Genomic DNA, 10,000 nt, shown 5'->3' with positions numbered 1-10,000 from the left:
AACTGTGTGTGTGTGTGTGTGTGTGTGTAACAGAGGTGTTGTTAAAACTGTGTGTGTGTGTGTGAGTGTGTGTAACAGAGGTGTTAAAACTGTGTGTGTGTGTGTGTGTGTAACAGAGGTGTTGTTAAAACTGTGTGTGTGTGTGTGTGTGTGTAACAGAGGTGTTGTTAAAACTGTGTGTGTGTGTGTGTGTAACAGAGGTGTTAAAACTGTGTGTGTGTGTGTGTGAGTGTGTGTGTGTGTGTGTGTGTAACAGAGGTGTTGTTAAAACTGTGTGTGTGTGTGTGTGTAATAAAGGTGTTGTTAAAACTGTGTGTGTGTGTGTGTGTGTGTGTGTGTGTGTGTAACAGAGGTGTTAAAACTGTGTGTGTGTGTGTGTGTGTGTGTGAGTGTGTGTAACAGAGGTGTTGTTAAAACTGTGTGAGTGTGAGTGTGTGTGTGTGTGTGTGTGTGTGTAACAGAGGTGTTGTTAAAACTGTGTGTGTGTGTGTAACAGAGGTGTTAAAACTGTGTGTGTGTGTGTGTGTGTGTGTGTGTGTGTAACAGAGGTGTTGTTAAAACTGTGTGTGTGTGTGTGTGTGTAACAGAGGTGTTAAAACTGTGTGTGTGTGTGTGTGTGTGTGTGTGTGAGTGTGTGTAACAGAGGTGTTGTTAAAACTGTGTGTGTGTGTGTGTGTGTGTGTGTAACAGAGGTGTTAAAACTGTGTGTGTGTGTGTGTGAGTGTGTGTAACAGAGGTGTTAAAACTGTGTGTGTGTGTGTGTGTGTGTGTGAGTGTGTGTAACAGAGATGTTGTTAAAACTGTGTGTGTGTGTGTGTGTGTAACAGAGGTGTTAAAACTGTGTGTGTGTGTGTGTGTAACAGAGGTGTTAAAACTGTGTGTGTGTGTGTGTGTAACAGAGGTGTTGTTAAAACTGTGTGTGTGTGTGTGTGTGTGTGTGTGTAACAGAGGTGTTAAAACTGTGTGTGTGTGTGTGTGAGTGTGTGTAACAGAGGTGTTAAAACTGTGTGTGTGTGAGTGTGTGTGTGAGTGTGTGTAACAGAGGTGTTGTTAAAACTGAGAGTGTGTGTGTGTAACAGAGGTGTTAAAACTGTGTGTGTGTGTGTGTGTGTGTGAGTGTGTGTAACAGAGGTGTTAAAACTGTGTGTGTGTGTGTGTGAGTGTGTGTAACAGAGGTGTTAAAACTGTGTGTGTGTGTGTGTGTGAGTGTGTGTAACAGAGGTGTTAAAACTGTGTGTGTGTGTGTGTGTGTGTGAGTGTGTGTAACAGAGGTGTTAAAACTGTGTGTGAGTGTGTGTGTGAGTGTGTGTAACAGAGGTGTTAAAACTGTGTGTGTGTGTGTGTGTGTGTGTAACAGAGGTGTTAAAACTGTGTGTGTGTGTGTGAGTGTGTGTGTGTGTGTGTGTGTAACAGAGGTGTTGTTAAAACTGTGTGTGTGTGTGTGTGTAATAAAGGTGTTGTTAAAACTGTGTGTGTGTGTGTGTGTGTGTGTAACAGAGGTGTTAAAACTGTGTGTGTGTGTGTGTGTGTGTGAGTGTGTGTAACAGAGGTGTTAAAACTGTGTGTGTGTGTGTGTGTGAGTGTGTGTAACAGAGGTGTTAAAACTGTGTGTGTGTGTGTGTGTGTGTGAGTGTGTGTAACAGAGGTGTTGTTAAAACTGTGTGTGTGTGTGTGTGTGTAACAGAGGTGTTAAAACTGTGTGTGTGTGAGTGTGTGTGTGAGTGTGTGTAACAGAGGTGTTAAAACTGAGAGTGTGTGTGTGTGTGTGTGTGTGTAACAGAGGTGTTAAAACTGTGAGTGTGTGTGTGTGTGTGTAACAGAGGTGATAAAACTGTGTGTGTGTGTGTGTGTGTGAGTGTGTGTGTGAGTGTGTGTAACAGAGGTGTTGTTAAAACTGTGTGTTTGTGTGTGTGTGTGTGTAACAGAGGTGTTAAAACTGTGAGTGTGTGTGTGTGTGTGTAACAGAGGTGTTAAAACTGTGTGTGTGTGTGTGTGTGTGTAACAGAGGTGTTAAAACTGTGTGTGTGTGTGTCTGTGTGTGTAACAGAGGTGTTGTTAAAACTGTGTGTGTGAGTGTGTGTGAGTGTGTGTAACAGAGGTGTTGTTAAAACTGTGTGTGTGTGTGTGTGTGTAACAGAGGTGTTAAAACTGTGTGTGTGTGTGTGTAACAGAGGTGTTAAAACTGTGTGTGTGTGTGTGTGTGTGTAACAGAGGTGTTGTTAAAACTGTGTGTGTGTGTGTGTGTGTGTGTAACAGAGGTGTTGTTAAAACTGTGTGTGTGTGTGTGTGTGTAACAGAGGTGTTGTTAAAACTGTGTGTGTGTGTGTGTGTGTGTGTGTAACAGAGGTGTTAAAACTGTGTGTGTGTGTGTGTGTGTGTGTAACAGAGGTGTTGTTAAAACTGTGTGTGTGTGTGTGAGTGTGTGTAACAGAGGTGTTAAAACTGTGTGTGTGTGTGTGTGTGTAATAGAGGTGTTGTTAAAACTGTGTGTGTGTGTGTGTGTGTGTAACAGAGGTGTTAAAACTGTGTGTGTGTGTGTGTGTAACAGAGGTGTTAAAACTGTGTGTGTGTGTGTGTGAGTGTGTGTGTGTGTGTGTGTGTAACAGAGGTGTTGTTAAAACTGTGTGTGTGTGTGTGTGTAATAAAGGTGTTGTTAAAACTGTGTGTGTGTGTGTGTGTGTGTGTGAGTGTGTGTAACAGAGGTGTTAAAACTGTGTGTGTGTGTGTGTGTGTGTGTGAGTGTGTGTAACAGAGGTGTTAAAACTGTGTGTGTGTGTGTGTGTGTGTGTGTGTGTGTAACAGAGGTGTTGTTAAAACTGAGTGTGTGTGTGTAACAGAGGTGTTAAAACTGTGTGTGTGTGTGTGTGTGTGAGTGTGTGTAACAGAGGTGTTGTTAAAACTGTGTGTGTGTGTGTGTGTGTAATAGAGGTGTTAAAACTGTGTGTGTGTGTGTGTGTGTGTGTGTGTGTGAGTGTGTGTAACAGAGATGTTGTTAAAACTGTGTGTGTGTGTGTGTGTGTGTGTGTAACAGAGGTGTTAAAACTGTGTGTGTGTGTGTGTGAGTGTGTGTAACAGAGGTGTTAAAACTGTGTGTGTGTGTGTGTGTGTGTGTGAGTGTGTGTAACAGAGATGTTGTTAAAACTGTGTGTGTGTGTGTGTGTGTAACAGAGGTGTTAAAACTGTGTGTGTGTGTGTGTGTAACAGAGGTGTTAAAACTGTGTGTGTGTGTGAGTGTGTGTAACAGAGGTGTTAAAACTGTGTGTGTGTGTGTGTGTGAGTGTGTGTAACAGAGGTGTTAAAACTGTGTGTGTGTGTGTGTGTGAGTGTGTGTAACAGGTGTTAAAACTGTGTGTGTGTGAGTGTGTGTGTGAGTGTGTGTAACAGAGGTGTTGTTAAAACTGAGAGTGTGTGTGTGTAACAGAGGTGTTAAAACTGTGTGTGTGTGTGTGTGTGTGTGTGAGTGTGTGTAACAGAGGTGTTAAAACTGTGAGTGTGTGTGTGTGTGTGAGTGTGTGTAACAGAGGTGTTAAAACTGTGTGTGTGTGTGTGTGTGTGTGAGTGTGTGTAACAGAGGTGTTAAAACTGTGTGTGAGTGTGTGTGTGAGTGTGTGTAACAGAGGTGTTAAAACTGTGTGTGTGTGTGTGTGTGTGTGTAACAGAGGTGTTAAAACTGTGTGTGTGTGTGTGAGTGTGTGTGTGTGTGTGTGTGTAACAGAGGTGTTGTTAAAACTGTGTGTGTGTGTGTGTGTAATAAAGGTGTTGTTAAAACTGTGTGTGTGTGTGTGTGTGTGTGTAACAGAGGTGTTAAAACTGTGTGTGTGTGTGTGTGTGTGTGAGTGTGTGTAACAGAGGTGTTAAAACTGTGTGTGTGTGTGTGTGTGAGTGTGTGTAACAGAGGTGTTAAAACTGTGTGTGTGTGTGTGTGTGTGTGAGTGTGTGTAACAGAGGTGTTGTTAAAACTGTGTGTGTGTGTGTGTGTGTAACAGAGGTGTTAAAACTGAGAGTGTGTGTGTGTGTGTGTGTGTGTAACAGAGGTGTTAAAACTGTGAGTGTGTGTGTGTGTGTGTAACAGAGGTGATAAAACTGTGTGTGTGTGTGTGTGTGTGAGTGTGTGTGTGAGTGTGTGTAACAGAGGTGTTGTTAAAACTGTGTGTTTGTGTGTGTGTGTGTGTAACAGAGGTGTTAAAACTGTGAGTGTGTGTGTGTGTGTGTAACAGAGGTGTTAAAACTGTGAGTGTGTGTGTGTGTGTGTAACAGAGGTGATAAAACTGTGTGTGTGTGTGTGTGTGAGTGTGTGTGTGAGTGTGTGTAACAGAGGTGTTGTTAAAACTGTGTGTTTGTGTGTGTGTGTGTAACAGAGGTGTTGTTAAAACTGTGAGTGTGTGTGAGTGTGTGTAACAGAGGTGTTAAAACTGTGTGTGTGTGTGTGTGAGTGTGTGTGTGTAACAGAGGTGTTAAAACTGTGTGTGTGTGTGTGAGTGTGTGTAACAGAGGTGTTAAAACTGTGTGTGTGTGTGTGTGTGTGAGTGTGTGTAACAGAGGTGTTGTTAAAACTGTGTGTGTGTGTGTGTGTAACAGGTGTTAAAACTGTGAGTGTGTGTGTGTGTGTGTAACAGAGGTGATAAAACTGTGTGTGTGTGTGTGAGTGTGTGTGTGAGTGTGTGTAACAGAGGTGTGGTTAAAACTGTGTGTTTGTGTGTGTGTGTGTAACAGAGGTGTTGTTAAAACTGTGTGTGTGTGTGTGTGAGTGTGTGTAACAGAGGTGTTAAAACTGTGAGTGTGTGTGAGTGTGTGTAACAGAGGTGTTAAAACTGTGAGTGTGTGTGAGTGTGTGTAACAGAGGTGTTGTTAAAACTGTGTGTTTGTGTGTGTGTGTGTGTAACAGAGGTGTTAAAACTGTGAGTGTGTGTGTGTGTGTGTAACAGAGGTGTTAAAACTGTGAGTGTGTGTGTGTGTGTAACAGAGGTGTTGTTAAAACTGTGAGTGTGTGTGTGTGTGTGTGTAACAGAGGTGATAAAACTGTGTGTGTGTGTGTGTGTGTGAGTGTGTGTAACAGAGGTGTTGTTAAAACTGTGTGTTTGTGTGTGTGTGTGTAACAGAGGTGTTAAAACTGTGAGTGTGTGTGAGTGTGTGTAACAGAGGTGTTAAAACTGTGAGTGTGTGTGTGTGTGTGTAACAGAGGTGTTGTTAAAACTGTGTGTTTGTGTGTGTGTGTGTAACAGAGGTGTTAAAACTGTGAGTGTGTGTGTGTGTGTGTAACAGAGGTGTTGTTAAAACTGTGTGTGTGTGTGTGTGTGTAACAGAGGTGTTAAAACTGTGTGTGTGTGTGTGTGTCTGTAACAGAGGTGTTAAAACTGTGTGTTTGTGTGTGTGTGAGTGTGTGTGTGTAACAGAGGTGTTGTTAAAACTGTGTGTGTGTGTGTGTGTGTGTAACAGAGGTGTTGTTAAAATTGTGTGAGTGTGTGTGTGTGTGTGTAACAGAGGTGTTAAAACTGTGTGTGTGTGTGTGTGAGTGTGTGTAACAGAGGTGTTAAAACTGTGAGTGTGTGTGAGTGTGTGTAACAGAGGTGTTAAAACTGTGAGTGTGTGTGAGTGTGTGTAACAGAGGTGTTGTTAAAACTGTGTGTTTGTGTGTGTGTGTGTGTAACAGAGGTGTTAAAACTGTGAGTGTGTGTGTGTGTGTGTAACAGAGGTGTTAAAACTGTGAGTGTGTGTGTGTGTGTAACAGAGGTGTTGTTAAAACTGTGAGTGTGTGTGTGTGTGTGTGTAACAGAGGTGATAAAACTGTGTGTGTGTGTGTGTGTGTGAGTGTGTGTAACAGAGGTGTTGTTAAAACTGTGTGTTTGTGTGTGTGTGTGTAACAGAGGTGTTAAAACTGTGAGTGTGTGTGAGTGTGTGTAACAGAGGTGTTAAAACTGTGAGTGTGTGTCTGAGTGTGTGTAACAGAGGTGTTGTTAAAACTGTGTGTGTGTGTGTGTGTGTAACAGAGGTGTTAAAACTGTGAGTGTGTGTGTGTGTGTGTAACAGAGGTGTTGTTAAAACTGAGAGTGTGTGTGTGTGTGTAACAGAGGTGTTAAAACTGTGTGTGTGTGTGTGTGTGTGTAACAGAGGTGATAAAACTGTGTGTGTGTGTGTGTGTGAGTGTGTGTGTGTAACAGAGGTGTTGTTAAAACTGTGTGTTTGTGTGTGTGTGTGTAACAGAGGTGTTGTTAAAATTGTGTGAGTGTGTGTGTGTGTGTGTAACAGAGGTGTTAAAACTGTGAGTGTGTGTGTGTGTGTAACAGAGGTGTTGTTAAAACTGTGTGTGTGTGTGTGTGTGTGTGTGTGTAACAGAGGTGTTAAAACTGTGAGTGTGTGTCTGAGTGTGTGTAACAGAGGTGTTGTTAAAACTGTGTGTGTGTGTGTGTGTGTAACAGAGGTGTTAAAACTGTGTGTGTGTGAGTGTGTGTAACAGAGGTGTTGTTAAAACTGTGTGTGTGTGTGTGTGTGAGTGTGTGTAACAGAGGTGTTAAAACTGTGTGTGTGTGAGTGTGTAACAGAGGTGTTGTTAAAACTGTGTGTGTGTGTGTGTGTGTGTGAGTGTGTGTAACAGAGGTGTTAAAACTGTGTGTGTGTGTGTGTGTGTAACAGAGGTGTTGTTAAAACTGTGTGTGTGTGTGTGTGTGTGCGAGTGTGTGTAACAGAGGTGTTAAAACTGTGTGTGTGTGTGTGTGTAAAATAGGTGTTAAAACTGTGTGTGTGTGTGTGTGTGTGTGTGTGTAACAGAGGTGTTGTTAAAACTGTGTGTGTGTGTGTGTGTGTGTGTAACAGAGGTGTTGTTATAACTGTGTGTGTGTGTGTGTGTGTGTGTGTAACAGAGGTGTTGTTATAACTGTGTGTGTGTGTGTGTGTGTGTGTAACAGAGGTGTTGTTATAACTGTGTGTGTGTGTGTGTGTGTGTGTGTAACAGAGGTGTTGTTATAACTGTGTGTGTGTGTGTGTGTGTGTAACAGAGGTGTTGTTATAACTGTGTGTGTGTGTGTGTGTGTGTAACAGAGGTGTTGTTATAACTGTGTGTGTGTGTGTGTGTGTCTGTATCAGAGGTGTTGTTAAAACTGTGTGTGTGTGTGTGTAACAGAGGTGTTAAAACTGTGTGTGTGTGTGTGTGTGTGTGTGTGTGTGTAACCGAGGTGTTGTTAAAACTGTGTGTGTGTGTAACAGAGGTGTTGTTAAAACTGTGTGTGTGTGTGTGTGTAAAAGAGATGTTAAAACTGTGTGTGTGTGTGTGTGTGTAACAGAGGTGTTGTTATAACTGTGTGTGTGTGTGTGTGTAACAGAGGTGTTGTTAAAACTGTGTGTGTGTGTGTGTGTGTGTAACAGAGGTGTTGTTATAACTGTGTGTGTGTGTGTGTGTGTGTAACAGAGGTGTTGTTAAAACTGTGTGTGTGTGTGTGTGTGTACCAGAGGTGTTGTTATAACTGTGTGTGTGTGTGTGTGTAACAGAGGTGTTGTTAAAACTGTGTGTGTGTGTGTGTGTGTAACAGAGGTGTTGTTAAAACTGTGTGTGTGTGTGTGTGTAACAGAGGTGTTGTTAAAACTGTGTGTGTGTGTGTGTGTGTGTAACAGAGGTGTTGTTATAACTGTGTGTGTGTGTGTGTGTGTAACAGAGGTGTTGTTAAAACTGTGTGTGTGTGTGTGTGTAACAGAGGTGTTGTTAAAACTGTGTGTGTGTGTGTGTGTGTGTAACAGAGGTGTTGTTAAAACTGTGTGTGTGTGTGTGTGTGTGTAACAGAGGTGTTAAAACTGTGTGTGTGTGTGTGTGTAACAGAGGTGTTAAAACTGTGTGTGTGTGTGTGTGAGTGTGTGTGTGTGTGTGTGTAACAGAGGTGTTGTTAAAACTGTGTGTGTGTGTGTGTGTAATAAAGGTGTTGTTAAAACTGTGTGTGTGTGTGTGTGTGTGAGTGTGTGTAACAGAGGTGTTAAAACTGTGTGTGTGTGTGTGTGTGTGTGAGTGTGTGTAACAGAGGTGTTAAAACTGTGTGTGTGTGTGTGTGTGAGTGTGTGTAACAGAGGTGTTGTTAAAACTGAGTGTGTGTGTGTAACAGAGGTGTTAAAACTGTGTGTGTGTGTGTGTGTGTGAGTGTGTGTAACAGAGGTGTTGTTAAAACTGTGTGTGTGTGTGTGTGTGTGTGTGAGTGTGTGTAACAGAGATGTTGTTAAAACTGTGTGTGTGTGTGTGTGTGTAACAGAGGTGTTAAAACTGTGTGTGTGTGTGTGTGAGTGTGTGTAACAGAGGTGTTAAAACTGTGTGTGTGTGTGTGTGTGTGTGTGAGTGTGTGTAACAGAGGTGTTGTTAAAACTGTGTGTGTGTGTGTGTGTGTAACAGAGGTGTTAAAACTGTGTGTGTGTGAGTGTGTGTGTGAGTGTGTGTAACAGAGGTGTTAAAACTGAGAGTGTGTGTGTGTGTGTGTGTGTGTAACAGAGGTGTTAAAACTGTGAGTGTGTGTGTGTGTGTGTAACAGAGGTGATAAAACTGTGTGTGTGTGTGTGTGTGTGTGAGTGTGTGTGTGAGTGTGTGTAACAGAGGTGTTGTTAAAACTGTGTGTTTGTGTGTGTGTGTGTGTAACAGAGGTGTTAAAACTGTGAGTGTGTGTGTGTGTGTGTAACAGAGGTGTTAAAACTGTGAGTGTGTGTGTGTGTGTGTAACAGAGGTGATAAAACTGTGTGTGTGTGTGTGTGTGAGTGTGTGTGTGAGTGTGTGTAACAGAGGTGTTGTTAAAACTGTGTGTTTGTGTGTGTGTGTGTAACAGAGGTGTTGTTAAAACTGTGAGTGTGTGTGAGTGTGTGTAACAGAGGTGTTAAAACTGTGTGTGTGTGTGTGTGAGTGTGTGTGTGTAACAGAGGTGTTAAAACTGTGTGTGTGTGTGTGAGTGTGTGTAACAGAGGTGTTAAAACTGTGTGTGTGTGTGTGTGTGTGAGTGTGTGTAACAGAGGAGTTGTTAAAACTGTGTGGGTGTGTGTGTGTAACAGGTGTTAAAACTGTGAGTGTGGGTGTGTGTGTGTAACAGAGGTGATAAAACTGTGTGTGTGAGTGTGAGTGGGAGTGTGAGTGTGTGTAACAGAGGTGTTGTTAAAACTGTGTGTTTGTGTGTGTGTGTGTAACAGAGGTGTTGTTAAAACTGTGTGTGTGTGTGTGTGAGTGTGTGTAACAGAGGTGTTAAAACTGTGAGTGTGTGTGAGTGTGTGTAACAGAGGTGTTGTTAAAACTGTGTGTTTGTGTGTGTGTGTGTGTAACAGAGGTGTTAAAACTGTGAGTGTGTGTGTGTGTGTGTAACAGAGGTGTTAAAACTGTGAGTGTGTGTGTGTGTGTAACAGAGGTGTTGTTAAAACTGTGAGTGTGTGTGTGTGTGTGTGTAACAGAGGTGATAAAACTGTGTGTGTGTGTGTGTGTGTGAGTGTGTGTAACAGAGGTGTTGTTAAAACTGTGTGTTTGTGTGTGTGTGTGTAACAGAGGTGTTAAAACTGTGAGTGTGTGTGAGTGTGTGTAACAGAGGTGTTAAAACTGTGAGTGTGTGTGTGTGTGTGTAACAGAGGTGTTAAAACTGTGAGTGTGTGTCTGAGTGTGTGTAACAGAGGTGTTGTTAAAACTGTGTGTTTGTGTGTGTGTGTGTAACAGAGGTGTTAAAACTGTGAGTGTGTGTGTGTGTGTGTAACAGAGGTGTTGTTAAAACTGAGAGTGTGTGTGTGTGTGTAACAGAGGTGTTAAAACTGTGTGTGTGTGTGTGTGTGTGTAACAGAGGTGATAAAACTGTGTGTGTGTGTGTGTGTGAGTGTGTGTGTGTAACAGAGGTGTTGTTAAAACTGTGTGTTTGTGTGTGTGTGTGTAACAGAGGTGTTGTTAAAATTGTGTGAGTGTGTGTGTGTGTGTGTAACAGAGGTGTTAAAACTGTGAGTGTGTGTGTGTGTGTAACAGAGGTGTTGTTAAAACTGTGTGTGTGTGTGTGTGTGTGTGTGTGTGTGT

Source organism: Hemibagrus wyckioides, linkage group LG28, assembly GCF_019097595.1.
Source record: "Hemibagrus wyckioides isolate EC202008001 linkage group LG28, SWU_Hwy_1.0, whole genome shotgun sequence".
Lineage (NCBI taxonomy): Eukaryota > Metazoa > Chordata > Actinopteri > Siluriformes > Bagridae > Hemibagrus > Hemibagrus wyckioides.
The sequence above is the reverse complement of the archived record's forward strand: the minus strand, read 5'-3'. Positions refer to the sequence as shown.